Genomic DNA, 19,128 nt, shown 5'->3' on the forward strand with positions numbered 1-19,128 from the left:
AGTGGCCCTGGATTGATAGCAGTGCTGCCATCGTCACTGCCCTCTTGCACATGGTCAAGTATTCCTGCCTCTCTTGTCATACGAGTATCCATTTCATCCAGGGCCCCACACTGTATTTTTAAAACTAAATTTCGGAGATATGATGTGATGAAGCTAAGACATCATTAAAGGTAGCATGTTCTTATCATTGCTCACTTGAAGGACACTTGATTAGTCACCCTTGCAAAATTGAGAACGCTGACAACTGAATATCATAATAATAAAAATAAAGTAATCTAATAAAACAAAGACCACTCCGGTGTTGGTCAGATATAAAGGTAGCTGAGCTCCACCTCTGAAAGGTGGGCTTCTGATTAGAGGCTTTCAAAACACTACCTACCTACCTACCTACCCCAGAATTGTATGCTCTCTCCTAGGCTAACAGACTGTTGCTGGGATATAGGTCAAAATAAATTTACACACACCTCACATGTACCAACATGATAATGCATTTGTGTGTGCATGCACACACAGAAGTGATAGGCAAATACAGATGTATATATGTAAGCATACATATATGTGTGTGTATATACACACAAATTCATGTATATATGTGTGCACATATATGTGTATGTATGTATATCTATATATAGAAGTATATACTTATATATAAGTGTGTGTACATATATATATAAGTATAATATACAAAAAGATAAAATCAGTCTGTCTATGTCAAAGTATTTTAAAGTAAATTATAGGCAACATAATATCCCCTCAAATTAAAGACAAAAAGGCTTTAAAATCCAGATAAAAGGAGGTAGGTAGAAAAATTGTAAAGACCTCATTTCATGTTTAGAATGAATTTTAAATTTGTTTCATTTGAAAAAAAGTCTGAATACATTAGACACATAGGAAAATAATCCCACCATTAGTATAATCACTTGCATCTGTCAAATGTGCCTGATGTATAATACACTTTCTTTTACTCCAGAGGACACCAAAGAAACAAAACTTTAGATGAAATTGCAAAGGAGAAAGAAAATTATTACCCAGTATTGAATCCTGTCAAAAAAAAATGTTACCTTCAAACCACTTATAGGCCAAATGATTACCATCCCATAGGATAGATGCCATAGAGGAGAAACAGACAAGTTCAAAAGAGGGAGCACCCGTGGCTGCCAGGAAAGCAGGGAAAATCCTAAGTGTCGCAATCGAGCTGGGTCTTGCAGAAGTTTGCCTGGCCAAGATGGGGGTGTCCATCTTGACATACAACGGGTGCTTCTCTTCCAGAGATGTGAGAATTCAAAGAGATTGTGTATTTAAAACCAGCATGTGGTATCCATATGCAAAAATCCATGTTATCAAATCAGGAAGCAGGCAACACAGAGCTCTGCACTGAGTCAGAAGCCCTGACTCCAAACCTCAACGCTGCCCCAACTAGCTGTATGACCTTGGGTTAGTCTCTTCCCTTCTCTGTACCTTACTCCCACAGGTCCAAAATGACAGCTGTTCTGTTGCCTCCCACGGGCCAAGTGAGATCAAAGATTAAAACGTACATCGAAGTGTTAAGCACTTTGCTAATACAAGACACTCTTTTATCACAAATAGAAGACACTTTCCTGAGTCCAAATACGCTAAAAGGGAAATTCAGGGGGTCAGAGTGAGAAGGAGAAAATTCAAAAATCTGTTGTGTGGCAGAGAGTAGTAAGGAAGCCTTCCAACGAGGTCTGGGTCAAACCTTGACCTTCGAGTCCCCCACCCTCTTTAGCATGGTGCTCTAAGCTCTTATAAATGGGCTGTGAAAGAACTGAGGCGGGTCTAAAAGTGTCTCTTAGAATCCAACATTGAATGAAGGGTCTCTAGCCATTAAAGTTCTGGCAGGAGTGTCACTCATCTCCCTCTGCCAGATAAAGGAGAGAAGAGCCAGTTCTGGAGCTAGGGTGGCCTCCCCATTCTTTACACGGAGCCAAGAGTCCTGATAAGGGCTCCCCAGTAAGGAGGAGTCAAAGGTGATGCCCTGTGCCTCCTAGTCTCTTAATCCTCACTTTAAACCCAATTTAGTGGAACTTTGATCAGAATGAAAGTGTTGTTTAATTGAAAAGGCTGCTTTTCAAGAACAGTTGGAGTTTCCCCAAGGGGCGGTCATTTTAAAGCATTTCTACCAATGGGGGAGTACTCTTGGGTTTACGTGTCCTCATCACGAGTGCTGGCCTGGGCTCTGGCAGGTGTCAGGGTCCTCGCAGCTCACTTGAAGTAAATAGATGCTTGAAGGGAGGAAGCTAAAGCAAGTCCCAACAAGGTGTCTGAAACGGGGTCCACCTTAAGCTGATCTCTGATGGTGCATGAGGAGCAGACCATCATTTATTCACAATGTGAATTTATGACTGATTTTCACTCATGCAACAAGCATTTATTGAGCATCTACTACTGTGTACTGGCACTAGAGGAGTCACTGAGTCACCAAAGTTGAATAAAATGGGATCCGGGCCCTCAGGGAGTTCATTCAAAATTAAATGAAGAAAACACAGAGAAATATACAGAAGATAACATCTTGTTAGGAAGGCTTCCTGGGGGCCTGACTCCTCCCCTGGGCATGGTGCTGGGGGCAGACCAGGCTGCCTAGACCAGTGTTTCTGAGAACTCGGTATACCCAAATCTCCTGAGTTCTTGTTTAATGCAGATTCCTGACTCAGTAGGTCTAAGGTGGGGCTGAGATGCTGAGATGCTGAGGGTGCTGCTGGTGTACAGGCCACACTTTGGGCAATAGAGTCTTAGAGGACACTGATAGCTGAGCTTGATCTTGAATAACAAGTAGACATCTACCAGGGAAAGAGGAAGTTGGGGTGAATGGGGGCCTCATGGCCCAGGTACACCGTGAGGGGTTGAAGGTTTAAAGAAGTACAAGTGCTTCGGTGTGGCTTGAGTGGGAAGTGGGATGAAAGGCTGCAGAGGAAGGCAAGGGCAAGGCACAGGGGCATTTGTATGTCCGGTTGTGGCACTTGGACTTGCTGGAAAAGGCATTAGGAACCATTAAAAAATCTTTGGCCCTAGCCGGTTTGGCTCAGTGGATAGAGTGTCAGCCTATGGACTGAAGGGTCCTAAGTTCAATTCTGGTCAAGGGCACATGCCCAGGTTTCGGGCTTGATCCCCAGTAGGGGGCGTGCAGGAGGCAGCCGGTCAATGATACTCTCTCATCATTGCTGTTTCTATCTCTCTCTCCCTCTCCCTTCCTCTCTGAAATCAATAAAAATATATTATTTTAAAAATGTTGGAGCTCAGAAGAGAAATGGTCAAATGGCATTTTAAAAAGATCTCTCAGCCAAAAGTATAGGAAACGAGCCAGCAAGGGTTAAGATGGGCAGGCAGGAGGGAGGCCAATAAGAAGGCTACTGCTGCATTACAGAGAAATGGATGGAATCGGGACATATGAGGTAGATACCATCAATAGGTATTATTTCTCCACGGCTTCAAATTAACTTCCCCACAAGTAATTTGATTTGGTCAATGGCTCTTCAGTGCTTTCAACATCATTTTGAAACTCTTCTGTCTGGCTCTCAAAACATGCTACAGCCCATTTCACCCCATCTCTCCACAGAACCCCCACTATAACTCAACAGGAACGCCCATCTGCTACCCTCCCTGCGACTTCCAGGGCTGTTCATAGCTTCCAGGCTCAGCGCCAATGCCATGCTCAGCTCTCACTGTCCCTGTGGCTCCTCTCCGCGAGCCCTCATTCCACTGTGCATCCAGGTCCTGCAGTGGACGACCTCCCTGTCAAAGCTTCCCCAGCTGCCCAGCCCCGTGGGTCTGCGTAATGTACTCCATTCTACCTGTACTCAGTCCCAAAGGGCCCTGCGATTTTTAATGCCTTCTTTTCTTTCCTTTTGTTTTTAATAAAATAGCTCACCGGTTGGAAGTGTGCCTATCGCATATATGTATGGATTACATGTGAATAACCAAACGAAACCTGCGCACCCCCCTCTGGGGTTCAGAAACAAACATTACTGAAATGTCAGAAGCTCCTGTACACCCCTCCCCGGTGGCTCTGTGTTTCTTTTACTATGGACACTCCTAACAACATAACCCAAACTAAGACCTGAGCAACCAAAACAGTCTGCTACATCTTTGTTTCTTTCACAGCCACTGTCACAATACTTCCGGTGCTAAAAATATGGGCACGCAACCAGCCGGTGTGAGTGTATTTGTAAGAAGAGGAGAGCGAGTGTCATAAATCAGTTCTACCTGGAAGGGTCCAAGGCATCGAGTCGCTACCCCTCAGCATTCAGCAGACTGTCCACCACAAGTCAGACCCTCAGCAAATACTTAACTGAATTCTGGTTTTACTTTGTCAAGTGGATATAACATAGATTCTGGTCAATGTCAGACATAAAATGATGCACTAAGCAAGGGGTCTCCATAGTGAGGCCCAATGCCCTCCCCCACGAGGTCTGCACTTACATCCATTGGGCTGTAGGGAGAAATATTAGAACTTCTGTTGATACTCAGGTTTTCCTCAACCTTTTAAATGTTTTAAATTTTGGTATATATCTTATGATGGATGTGACATATGTAGTAAGTATGTGTATGTGGAGCATGTACTACATAGTAGTATGTACTACATAGTATAACAGGGGTATGTAGCTCTGGGTGCTAAGGCACCAATGCTCACTCCTAAACTGCAACGGACAGCAGGAAAATAAAGTGAAAGACCCAAAGTGGGGTTTCCCCCCCACCCCCACCACAGAATACTAGAATTCATTCATTCATTCATTTATTCATTCATTCATTCATCTATCCCTCCAAAAAAAGGATTTTATTGCTCTCATGTGTACCATGCTCTGTTGCCCAAATTGCATCAGAGACAACGGAACAGGCATCTTTCAGAGGCTGGCCCTGCCCTGCCCTGTCCTGCTGCCCATGGGACTCAGGCTGCTTCATGGCTCGAATAGCTGGTGTAGAACACTGAGCTGCCAGACTGAGCAAATCTACATCCAAAATATGCCCCTCCTAAGAGGATGAAGACAAAAGCAGTCAACCAGACTCAGGGCCTAATCCTGGCACAAATGTTTGTTCATTAGAACAACTGCTTAACATATCTGACCTTCTTTTGTTCGTATCTGACCTTCTCCACCAGCAAAGAAGAAAACTGCGTTCCTGACAGAGGCATCAGAAAAGCTCTGCCCCCTCAAAGATGCCTCCCCAAAGCTGGATGTTTGAAGCTGTTCTCAGAAGGAGAAAGTCCTACAGATACGAAATGTGATTTTAAATGCCCTTGACAGGGGGTAATGGTAACCTATTAAGTTTGCACTAAGTTGTAAACAGCTTGTATTCAACACTCTTTAGAGCAGCGGTTGCCAACCTTTCGGACCTCACAGACCACCAGTGGTCCACGGACCACCGGTTGGCGACCGCTGTTCTAGAGAACCAGTTTTTTCTAGAAGGAGAGATGGCAAAGAAGACAACCCCAGAGAACAGGCCTGTGGTACCTATAAGTGAAGTGAGAGGGTCTTGGGGATGCAAAAACAGCCTTGGAAAGGAGCCACCAGGCCCCTGGACTGGGCAGGAATGTTGAACTTGTCAGTCTTGACAAGAGCTATTTCAGGCTGGGCACTTGTCCACTGGCCTCAAAAACTGTATTACTATAGAGAATGTTAGTGCTGGAAGGGAGCAGGGTGAGGTACCTGGGATAAACTAGAACCCAGTCTCCTGACTGCTGGTTCAACCTCTCATCCAATGAGCCATTAGCAAACCTGGTAACAAAACAAGATGAGATTAAAAACTCTCAACCAAGTTCTCGGTTTGAAAGACTAGCTCAATTCTATGCTCTAAATGTTCTGAACCATGGAGCCCTGTCTCTCCCCTCTCTCCGTTTTTGATATGACATCCTTGGCACTTCTCAGAGTGCTGCCTGCGGTGAGGAGGCCGGAGTGGTTATTCTCATGCACACCCCACCCCGAAGGTGAACCTGGGAATAAGGCACCATTGTCTCGCTGGATAAAATAAGTCAAAGAAGTAGACTTCACTTACTCTGCAAGACTTGGTATTAAATGTGCTGTGACAATTTGGGGGGAAGATAGAAAAGAGCAATATCTAAATGAACCTTCCTACTTCCCAAGATGAGTAATCGAAACAGCCAAGTAGTTATATTGAATCCAGGCACAAATGCTATTGGCTAAGTTCGTCTGCAATTTATAGCTCAATGATATGACTTTCTATAAAGATTTCATTTCACTTTAAACAATTCTACCTCAAAATCACTGACATTAAAATTGAAATCCAGCCCAGCTGGTGTGGCTCAGTGGTTGAGCAACTACCCATGAACCAGAAGGTCACAGTTCAATTCCCAGTCAGGGCACATGCCCAGGTTGTGGGCTCAATCCCCAATAGGGGGTATGCAGGAGGCAGCCAATCAATGATTCTCTCTCATCATTGATGTTTCTCTCTCTCCCTCTTCCTCCCTCTTTGAAATCAATAAAAATATATTTCTTTAAAATCTTGAATTCAAATCATGAGCTCTATTTTAAATATGTAGAGATTCCATTTTAATGCACTGACCTTTTAAAACAATTGTATACATAATGTTAGTTTTCTAGGGCTGCCCTGGGAAGCTTAAACAACAGAAATTTATTTCTTCACAGTCCCGTAAGTTAAAAGTCCAAGATGATGGTATTGGCAGGACTGGTTTCTTCTGAGGACTCTCTTTGGTTGCTTTCTTCCTGTGTCTTTCCTCCTCGAGTATTTGTCCGCATTTCCTCTTCTTATAAGACCAGTCATATTGGATTAGGACAGTGGTTCTCAACCTTGGCTGAACATTAGAATCACCTAGGAATCTTTTTAAAATCCTGATTTCTGGGCCTCACCCTCCGGAAATTCTGTTTCTTTGTTACTAATGTTGTGGCCCCACCCCATAACAAAGAAACAGAATTTCCAGAGGATGAGGCCCAGAAATCAGGATTTTAAAAAGATTCCCAGGTGATTCTAATGTGCAGCCAAGGTTGAGAACCACTGGATGAGGGCCTACCATAATGACCTCATTTACCTCTTTCAGACTCCTAACTCCCAATACAGTCACATTCACATTGTGAGGTATTGGGGCTTAGTATTTCAACATATGAATTTGGGGGGGGACACAATTCAGCCTACATGTATGTTAGATAGGCCTGCACAGATGTTTACCCTATTGCCCCAAAGTTTCCTATAAAACCTGAGTCTGCTGCGTGTGACTATGCTTCTAGTAAAATTCTTGCACATTCTCAATAAAAATGATGAGGGTCTGTAGATTATAATCTAGAATTCACATAAAGGATAACACACACACACACAGCATTAGGATAATTTTCCTCAAAGGAACAGCTACTCTTTCATTCTGAACATTTTAAGACATCCAGAATCACTTTCCCTAAGCAATTATGATTTTACAAAATGCTGTCAGGACCATCGCTAAGTTTTACTGCCCAGGCAGAGTGAAATGCCTGGAGCTCCTGCAGTGATTTATCATTGACTCTGGAGGTAAGTTGCTAAGCAAGATTTATTTGGTAAGAACAGAGCCATTCGTAACAGTACAATATACGTTTGGCTGTGAGGGGGATTTTTTCCACCATTCCTCAAGAGAGTTTGTTCTCCGTGATCAGAAGACTATATCTGATCTGTATGTGAGTTTTCACCCTTGGGTGAAATCGAAGGCACCAACATGCATTGGAGAAGTCAGTCTGGCTTCAAATGCTCTCATTTGAATTTTCGCTCTGAGAGATGTTCAGTGTATTTTCATAACAAAACCAGTGGCAGAACAATATCAAAGTCCCTTGGTGGAACCTGTGGGGTGTCTGCTTTACCCGTACAGGGCTTTTCTTTTCCAGGTAGTTGCTTCATTGCACTATAGTGGCCTACCCCACACATTCCTACCATCTCGGAGAGACTCCAGATTTCTAAGAAAAACAGCACTAATAATGCATGTTTGCCAACTTTGGTTTGCAGAATTGGTAACAAGTACTAGGGGCCAGTTGCTGGCCTAATTCTGCCCCCTAGTGATCATAGCATAGTGCTGCTTTTTTGCAAAAGGGAGACTGGGGAGCTGAGACCAGTGAAAAGTGCCTGCCCCACACACGTCCCCCGCACACACACTTCAGCAACCTATTCCCCAAGACACCTAGGTGTCCTCCAGCTGCCCTTTAACCAGGCAAAGGAAAGGAAAATGATAAACTCATTCATAGTAAGGTGACCAGGACTAAAACGTTCCCTTCTCCCGAGACTGTATGCATTTTAACAAAAGCACTGAAGCGAGAGGCAATGCCACGTCACCCAAAAGAATAAATCACCAATGGTGGGAATTTTGGCTTAAGGAGAAAGACATTTTCCTAGGTTCTTTTGTTTTTGTTTGTTTTTTTGATGAAGTGCCTTTGAACGGTCATCCAATGTCTCAATTTTTTTCACAAATCACTACCCTTGCTGTAATCTGGCAGGGGGTGGAGGGGATCAGTAGAGGACCCAGGAAAATGTTCCAGTTCCCAAACTTCTCACCTCCATCCTCAGCTGCCCCCACTCCTGGGCCTGGCTGGAAGGTGCAGCTCTGGGGTGGCCGCCGTGTCCAACGGGGCAGCTCACCCTGCAGACAGACACAAAGTGGGTGGAAACATGAGTGAGGAATGTTTTGGTCAGACTCCAACCACCCTCCCACAGCTGCTAACAGGACTCCCTGCTGCAGTTCCTCAGCAGGTCAGGGAGTTTTTTAGGCAGGTAGCCAACCCCCAGGTTGGCTTTAGATCAGGGAGGTGGGGTGAGCAAAGGGAGTTAGACTAGGAGGCAGGCTCTGGGAGGTAGGAGAGTATCCATGCGATGTTCCTGAACTCTGGCTTGGGCCGGACATTAATCAAGCCCATCCCAGGTGTTCGAATATCCTCTCCCCCAACAGGAGTAATGTCAGGGAGTCGCCCCACCGCCATTGCCCAAGTCCAGTTGAGACAGAAGGATGAAGACAATGGAAAGAATGCACAGAGAGCAAGGGTTGCTCTGTGTTGCTAGTATAACTTGCTGAGAAGCAGTCTCCAATCCACCATCACCAACTCCCACAGACACACAGAACACGGAGGCAGAGGCTGGTGGACTGTGGCTGGTGGCTGGAGTCAAGGAGCTGGTTTCAGTGCATAAGTTCAACTGCATGTAGTTGTACGATATGGAGAGAATCTGGCGTCGGGCAGACCTGAGATTGAGCTGGGCAACCTTGGACAACTTCTACTCCATCCTTTAGTTGTCAGCTCGAAGGTTACGCCCTTGGGGACACACTCTCTGACCCTACAAACCAGGTCAGATCCCCTGCTTATGAATCCCATAATCCCTTATGGTTTTTACTCCTACCACATATCACCGTTTGTAATTTTACAATTTACATGTGAGATGACTGGTCTGATTTCTTTTCTCCCTATTGCATTCTAAGCTCAGAGAGGACAGAGACCATTTCTCTCTCATTCACCATCTTTTCCCAGGGACTAGAATATAGAATATATTCAATAAAGATTTGAATGAAGTACACTGAGCCTTTATCATCTATAAAATGGGATGCTGTTACTTTATTTATTGGTTTATTGTGAAGATTTCATGAAACAACCTATTTGTGAAAATTCTACCCCATGTCTGACACAGAGTAGGTGCTCAATAAGGGGGCGGTTCCTCTGCCACTCTCTCTTTGGGGACCCACCCTAGGTGGACGGTTGTCCCTGACCGCCAGAGGTGCCACTGAGCAGTGAAATCAGCCAAAATAAAAACCAGAGGCCTGAAGAACCCACAAAATTCCATCACAAGCCCCTGAATAATCAAAACTCGTTGGCACATTACAATTCATCGCCTCTTCTCACTAGGTGTCCCCTGGTGGCAGGAAAAGTTATCTCCAGCTTCACTTTCCTTTCCATCCCAGATAGAGAGTAGCCAGAGGGACTGTAAATCCATTCCTAACATTTTCAGTTGTTTGAGTTATGTTCTACCAGAATTAAGAAGGTGACTTTAAAAACATGAAGGAGAAATAAAGGTTGCACTTCCCGGAGCAGAATACAGGTGTAAAATGAAACTGAACTTTTAATATGAAGCTGCTCTGGAGGAGAAAGGACTAAGAATATTTTTATGGAACACTCGCATTATGGGTAATTTTTTTTTAAATCCAGGGATCAACTTTCATGACACCGAGGCATAAGTCTCCCACTTAATGACATTTATAACTCTGTAACAATACGCTTTGTATAAATTACTGCTGAGGCTTAACATTTCTGATTATGATATATAGAATAAAGTGATGTCATAAAGGCAAAGTTTGTAAGTTACGATCTGTCCTGTTGCTTTAAATAAGAGGATTTCTGGAGACAATTGTCTTGATGAATATAAACTCAAATGAACCTTGAATCTCTTCAATTATTCTTATTTAGAATTCATTTCCCTCTGAACTTTCATTTAACACCGAGCACAATCGCTCCCTTATAAATCAAACGCGAGCTTGTCTTTCCTGCAATAACAAGTATGCTTTAAATAATGAAGCAACACCTATGATCATAAAAGATAATGTTTCCATGCACCAAAATACAAAAGGTAAAGAGATTTATTACCCCCGTTCAGTAATGATGAGTTGAATATTTTTGTAGTAACAGACGTCTCTATTCCGGACAACACTTTTTATTTGACTTTTTAGTGTCTATTTTTCCTGGAAGACTGCCGTGCCTTATTCTCCACGAGAGAAAACCAAGACTCACTCACACATACTACTGCTGATGGCTGAGAAGCTCGGACTCCCCTTGCTCAGAGTTTCTCGTAGGCTAATGGGGACAGAGATCTCCCAACCTCCCTCGGCCTCTTTTCCACCAGGAAAGGGTTGGGCTGAATCATCTGAAGTCCATCCTGAGCTCTAAAGACTAAGGCTCTAACTGCCTTTCCTTTTGCACAGAATTACGGTGGGGAACAACTAAGTTAATGAATGTGAATATACTTTAAAAGCCATAAAAGTGCTATATATAGACTTGATGGTTTTCACTGTGCATTTTGCAAATAACTTTACACATCCATTCTATTAACTCTGTTATCCAAAATAATATAGGAAAACTCGGGGGCATCTCCAGGCTATTACAGATGAAACAGAGTGATAAAGAGGCTCTTCTCCAGTTCCCATGACACATTTTCTTGGATGGAATCAAAAATCCCACATGAGAACAGGTCAAGTGGTCCAGCCGGCGTGGCTCAGCGGTTGAGCGTTGACCTATGAACCAGGTCACAGGGCACATGCCTGGGTTGCAGGCTTGATTCCCAGTGTGGAGTGTGCAGGAGGCAGCTGATCAATGACTCTATCTCATCATTGATGTTGCTATCTCTCCCTCTCCATTGCTCTCTGAAATCAATAAAAACATATTTTTAAAAAATAATAGCCCTAACCGGTTTGGCTCAGTGGATAGAGCATCGGCCTGCGGACTGAAAGGTCCCAGGTTCGATTCCGGCCAAGGGCATGTTCCTTGGTTGTGGGCACATCCCCAGTAGGAGGTGTGCAGAAGGCCGCTGATCGATGTTTCTCTCTCATCGATGTTTCTGAATAATAATAATAGCAGGTCAAGCAGCTGAACTACCCAAACTAGAGGCTACTTCCCACTGAGAAGCTCTCCAGCGGGCAGACACAGAAGGCCTGAGCAGGTAGGCGTGGGGGTTGGAGCGCTCTCTGCCTGCGTTCTCTCTTGGGAGCACTGTGACCTGTCTTCAGTACATCCTCGGGTGTGGGATTTACATTGTTAACATTGGCATTTATGACGTGGTGCTTTTTCCTGGTTAATTGGCATCAGAGCAACATGTTTGCCTCTCTCCTGAAATAAATCTCTTCAAGAGCTTCAACCGCACATTCTTTTGTTCTATCCCTCATTTGAAAGGGGCTCTATAAAGCCGCCAGACCACGCTACATAATCTTTTGCCTCTCACGTTTTTAAATCTGGGGGTTTACGCTTTAATGGCTTTGATGTGCTTACTATTCAGCCTGTTACTTAACCCACGTTCCTCCCCGTCCAACACCCGGCTCTCCCTCAGCCTCCCAAGCCTGCACCCTCTGCGGCTGAAGGGATTTATTTATCATCCAGAACGTTTCCATGATTTTGGAAACATATGTTTCAAAATTGCATTCCAATATCTCATACTATGTTCTTTGTCTTGCATCTGTTCTATAAAAACAAACAAAACACACATAATTATATTGCGAGGGCTGCAAAGCCTGCATTTTCCACAAGATTGGTTCTTCCACAAACAGTAACATAGTCACACAACAAAGGCACTTACAGACCCCGTCACTGTCATCTGAAATCACATTTTTGTGTTAATTAGAGCTAACCTCTGATAATAGCTAATTTCTACAACATTGCTGCGAAGCTTTGACTCCTTTCCAAACATATTGCAATTTTACAGGATAATCTCTTTATTGAAAATTAGCTCTTGTTGAAAAACCAAAGTCTCGACATAATACTCAACCTTGCGTGGACAACAACTCAGTAATCTTTCATCCTCCCAGGGTATGACTTGAATTAAATTTATTTTTTAATGCCCTCTTTCCCTGTAATATCCTAGTGGAAAGATAATAAGTCACTGCACAATGAAAAAAAGATCACACACTCACACACACACACACACACACACACACACACACACACAAATAAACCTGAGTGAAACATAGCAAAATAATTGGCCAAAATATATTCCTGTTTTATATAACTACCCTTACCACACACCAGCTCCCTCCTGCCCAAAAGTCTTCAATGCCACACACACACACACACACACACACACACACACAATTTAAACATATAAACCCAACCATTTTACATCTACTATTTTGATATCAAAATTAGGTCGATTAGCATCGAAACATTTAAGAAGTCCTCAAAACCAAAAACTGCTATTCAATGTATCTATTCAAAATAAAATTTCACCATGAAAAAAAGGTTTCTCTCATGTTTCTGCCCTTGTTACCACGATCCTTATATTCTTAGATAAAAAAAAAAATGGAACTGGGAAGAGAGATAAGTCTGATGCCTGCAGTGGTGAGCTGGTAGATATGTAACAACCAGCTCAAAGTGAGGGAAAAGCTCTGATTTGTAGCATTTGCTAACCTCCATCGTGGCCAATTTTAAGCTACCGGTGTGGCATCACAGAAAGGCAGAGGTGGGCGCATCTATGCACAATTGGCTCTTGCAAAGCTGTGCAAGTGGGTTTCACCACTGGAGGCCTGAATTTTTAAATATACCCATTAGGACAGTGATGGCGAACCTATGACACGCGTGTCAGAGGTGACACACAAACTCATTTTTTTGGTTGATTTTTCTTTGTTAAATGGCATTTAAGTATATAAAATAAATATCAAAAATATAAGTCTTTGTTTTACTATGGTTGCAAATATCAAAAAAATTCTATATGTGACACGGCACCAGAGTTAAGTTAGGGTTTTTCAAAATGCTGACACGCCGAGCTCAAAAGGTTCGCCATCACTGCATTAGGATCATGGGTGGAGAGGTTCTACTATGTGCAGTCAGTTACCATGTGCAGTCAGTGCAGTCAGTACATAACATAACCCGCATAAATCCTGGCCCCATGCAACCCAGTCCCAAAATAAAGAGACACTCAAACACAAATTCTCATTCTGTCTTCAAAGTTTTATAGTTATGTTAAAGGCCAAAAACATGCACAGTCTCACCTATCTGTACACATGTGTGCACACGCACACATACACACAGATCCTGCTTACCATACTGCGCCCCAATCAATCCATCCACCTTCACTCACACACCACACTCATTATCCAGGACTTCCCCCAACATGCACGGCACCCTGGGAAGCACAGTCCTCCCAATCTGACTGCTTTTCTCCGATTCAAGTGAATAGCATTTTCCATCCCATTACAGCAATACAACGGTGTTTGTCAATGTTACCTCTGCAGCATCGCAAAACAGTGACAGAGAACGCTTACCTGACTCCCATGCTGCACCGGGCACTAAGCTGAGCCTGGACACCATGACACTTCAGTTGTGGAGCCAGTCGTCAAACCAGGCAGAATGGCAGCAGGACTCATGGTTCTTAACCACCATCATCGCCAATTCTCAGGCCCATCTAAAGAAAAGCCAGTGCGAGACCTTAGCCAAGCCAAAGTGTCTGTGCCTCAGCCTCCTCATGGGTAAAAGGGGGCTACTCATAGTCAGCACCTCGTAGGAGCATTAACTGAGTTAACATATGTAGATGCTCAGCGCATAATAAGAGCTATTGTATTAGCTACATGTCAACTACTAAATGTCAACCAGTACTGATTGGCTCCTCAGAGCCTTCAGAATCCCATGACCTTCTCATAGTGTCTTCTGCTAAAGTCCCAGGGGTTGGCACATTTTTTTTCTGTAAAGGGTCAGATAGTAAGTAGTTTGGGCTTTACAGGCCACACAGGGTCTCTGTCACATAATCTTCTTAGGGCTATTAAGCCTTTAAACATGTAAAAATCATTCTTAGCTTGTGGGCTAAAACAGGCCAATGGCTGGGGTCTGGCCTACATGCATAGTTTGCTGACCCCTGTGACATACCAATGGGGGGGGGGCAGAGAGAGAGAGAGAGAGCCTTGTTTTAAATATCATAGTTTTTATGTAAGCCACACATGAACACTGCAAGAGACACACGTATAGCAATCACTCATTCCCTCAGCAAATGTTCCCTTATCACTTATTATGCACCAGGTGCCCTTCTGGATGCTGAAGCCGCAAAGATGGAGAAGTATGCCCTTGACCTTTGGGATGCCGATGGCAGGCAATCACAGTGCAGTGTGTAGTGAGTGCTTTCATAAGGGAGGGCCGGATCAGCTCTGGTTAAGGGAAGGTGACTGATGAGGAGAGGGTCCAAAGAGAAAAAGATGCTTGAGCCACACCTTAAAAGATGTGAGGAATTCATTCAGCAGACAGAGGCCTAGGAGGGAAGGAGCAATTCAGAAAAATGCAGTTTCTGGGGTCAGAGGAGGCTCACGTGGTCTGGTGAGAGCCAGATCAGGGAGGGAGGTGCTGGGACTTTATACTCTGGGTTTTCAAACGTTTTAACACAGAAATGTGTCCTGGGGCAAAATCTTAATCTAGAGCCCTGTGTGTAAAACAAATCTGGTTGAAGGTGAGTGGTAAATTTCCACTCCCCTCCCGCTAGCCTGGCTGCCTTCCCCACCGGCAGGTCAGGGCAACCTCGGGGCCTCCAGGCAGCACAGCGAGGCATCCACAGCTCCTGGCAAAGGGCAGCGAGCTCGGGGAGGGGGCGGGGGGAGGGGGGGCCAGGGAAACCCTGCGGCAGTGGCTTCCTTAAGGCGGGCCAGGGAAATCCTGCGGCAGTGGCTTCCTTAATCAAATTCTTGTGAAGTCAGTGAAATTCCAGATAGCTATTTTTATCTTGAGCAGACATCCTGTTCTTCCCCAACACCTCTGCCTTTACTGGTCGCAGGCCGGCCCCACGCAATTTAACACTTAATTACATACCAACTTGTGCTGTTATCCAATTGTTTCTTGAGCATGCTCTCTCCCCATCTAGACAAACTGGCCTAAAGACAGGAAGTGCTGCTTGCTTCTCTCGTATCCTTCTCAACAAGCAATATGGAGCAAGGTGCTGTTGAAGGGAAATCGCTTCCAACCCTAAGAGTCTATGACTTCCCATTGGAGGGAAGTATTATCAAGCAGAAGAAGAGCAGTAACATGATGAGACCCCTCGAAAGGCCGGCACAAAGTAAGTGCAAGTGGAGGATTTAGTGGGGAGTCGTCTGTGTGCTTCAGGACTGAGGGTTGGGTTGATCAGATTCCTCAGCTGACGACATTATTGTTTTGGGTCCATACACAGCCCTCCCTCTCTCCTAAATTTTTTATAATTCTCTTTCATCTCCACTCCTCAGCCCGATTTCCCTCCCTGCAATAGACACGCATTTTATTGTATTGTTATATATGTATTCTTTGTTGTCTTGTGTGCCAATATTTTAATATATAGAAATGATATGTTCTAGGCGTTATTTCCCCCCCTCTTTGTATTAAATTTATTGGGGTGAGTGACATTAGTTAATATGATAATGTAGGTTTCAGGTGTGGGTTTCTATGTTACAAGATCTGTATATTGCACTGTGTGCCCACCACCCAAAGTCAAATTTTTTCCCATCACCATATATTATGATCCCCTTCTACCCCCAATCCCTCCCCTTTGGCAACCACCACAACTGCTGTTTGTGTTCATGAGTTTCTGTTTTATACCCCACATATGAGCTTTTTCTGACTGACTTATTTCACTTAGCATAATGTTCTCAAGGTCCATCCATGTTGTTGCAAATGGCAGTATTTCATCTTTTCTTTATGGCTGAGTAGTATTTCATTTTGTATATGTACCACATCTTCTTTATCCAGTCCTCTATCGCAGGACACTTTGGTTGTTTCCATGTCTTGGCCATCGTGAATAATGCTGCAATGAACATAAGGGTGCATATATCTTTGCAAATACACATGTACCTGAACAACTTGAAAACATGTACGGATGGTTTCTCTGGGGCATGGAATATCAGCTGAGATGGATCTACTGGGGCTGAAGAATGCCTTTTCAAGGTGACTCACTTATATGGCTGGCGAGTTCATGCTGGCTCTCAGCTGGGAGTTGGCTAAGGCTGAGGGCTGGGGGCCATGGTTCCTTCTCACTTGCACTTCAATCACAGCCGTTTGGGGCCCCTCACATTGCGATGGCTGAAAAGAAGGCAAAGGCTGAACCACATTACATAACCTAGCTTCAGAAACCACTTAGCATTACTTTCCCTGTGGTTAATACCTGGCCAGAATCAAGGGGAGAGAACATACACCCCACCTCTCAATGGAAAAGGGTCGAAGTCCCATTGTAAGAAGCACAGGTGGGAGGGGCAATAGTGAGGGGCTTCCCTGCACTGTCCCAGTGTGTACTGCATGATGCATAATAATAACAGTGGCAACCATAGCAGCTAGCACTGCTCGGGTACTCAGTATCCTCTGCCACCACGGTAAGAGCTCTTAATGGCTTCATTTCATCTTTATGACTAAACAAAGGGGCAGGTTCTAATCTTCCATGAGAAACTGAGGCTCAGAGGGCTGAGCTGTCATATCCAGGGTTACACATCCAGTGGGGAAAGAACCAGGACTGATACGAGGTCTGCCTGACTCTCGGGGCCAAACTCTAAACCACTATATATACCGCCTGCTTGCTTTATAAATAACCAACAGTTGGGGGGGATATAAACCCCAAACACCGATATAGTTAATGTCTGCCAATACCCAGAGAAAGCTTCTAGGGAGAGATAGCCTGATGCAGATCTAGAAGAAGGGAAAGGACAGGCAAGGGGTACATATACAGGAGAAATATTGGGAGCAGACATGGGAATGGGCCTCATGGGGTTATGTCAGGAGGGGGAACTGAAGCAGCCAGGGCAATGCTATGAAAATCATCATGATTGGTGGCAAGTCCTTCAGACTAACCGATTTATCAGCAGGAACAGGAGAGATGGCAAGGGAGCACAAAGAAGCGTCCCTCGTCACCAGAGTTCGTTTTGTTAGTACAGAGGAAGGCCACGAGAAGAACTGTGTCCCATCATCGGATTATCCAGCCCTCAGGTCTCTGGGACAGTTTCCATCCCCAGAACAGCTTCCCGCAATATTCCCCGTCTCCTCCCTGGGACACGGCAGGGGGTGTGCAGGTGTATGCTCTTCACAGGCAGGACTAGCCCTCTCGCTGTAAGTAAAGAAAACAGGATTTGGGAAAAGTGACTCAGCAGCAGGGGTGAATGCAGGTATTTACAGTCAGGTAGGGATCGCCCCCCTGCACGGGATCCTCTCTGTGGGGGAAATGAGCCATCCTCCCCCGCCCCCTCCCCTACTCCTGGGTCATGCACTTTTCTGTCTTATCCAATTGCAGCTACACGTTACAAGCTAGCGTAGCTAACTGCCCACAGTCCATTCAATTTGCTTACTGGGGACCATCAAGCAGGTACTGGGGAGTCTGGGGACTTCCTGTTGTGTCAGGGACTCTCTGTCTGCCTCAGGCCCAGGGATGCAAATGTACCTGCAGAACCTCCTCAACTCACAGGACTGTGTTCACGCCCCCTGGTCTAGCCCACACAGCCCGTGCCCTCGCTACAACGTGGTACCCAAATCTCCCCGGGGATCTGCAACCTCTGAGAAACAAGCATTACAGAGCCCAAGAGAACCTGTCTCCCCAAAGTGAAAAGTTACTACCGGTCAGGGGAAAGGATGTACATTTGGCCAAATTGCACTAAGATTTTGTAGCTCTCTGTTATTAAGAAATCCTGCTAAAGTGAGCACGGTTTTAACTGTTTTGTTCTAAACTATAAAAACACACACATATATAGTGATTTTACCATTAAAACTACATAAGACAGCAACCACAAAATTGAAATTCTGTCTTTCAAAGGGTTTTATGTACTCCCCTAACTAAAAACAGCTTCACAATAAAAAACATCCAGTTTTACAAGTGAGCCCAACCCAAAATAGTAACTATGGCCTTAAGGGCTATCATCCCACCGCTGGCTGAAGGATTTGGGGCACATAAATGCCCATTAACACGACTAAGCATAATAATCTTATTTATAAAGGAACCCTTGCCAGGGCCCTTGTAGCAGCCCACAATTACCCCGCCTCAATTAAAGTATCCTACAAGCCTAATAGACTCGCCCTGAAAGAAACTGCCCTGTAAAAGCATGACCCACCCCACACAAAAATCCTGATGGAAGGGGTTCTACAGTGAGGTGGTGGCAGCAAAAGGGGTTTTCAGGTGGAAGGGGAGCATTTTAAGTGTCTCATTCCCACGCTCGATGCATGCCAAAGTACACAGGAGTGAAGAATAGCCCCAAAGCAAAGAAACATTACAAGGAGGGCTGTCCAGTGCCCATCTCAGGCTTGCCTGGCACATTTGGCATTTGCTTGTTACAAATGAACACAACTGGGTTCTAAACTTGGGGGATCAAATTACTGTTTCTACTAAAAAGCAAGAGGAACCATTCTTTACCCGAGACCTATTGGGGGCATGGAATTTGGAAAACTTCTTTCAACCTTGGCCAACTCCAAGTTCCTCTGAGCAATTTTCAGAGTCTCAGCCGTGAGTGTCTGTATGTGTGTGTGTGTG

Source organism: Myotis brandtii, unplaced genomic scaffold (assembly GCF_000412655.1).
Source record: "Myotis brandtii unplaced genomic scaffold, ASM41265v1 scaffold84, whole genome shotgun sequence".
Classification (NCBI taxonomy): domain Eukaryota; kingdom Metazoa; phylum Chordata; class Mammalia; order Chiroptera; family Vespertilionidae; genus Myotis; species Myotis brandtii.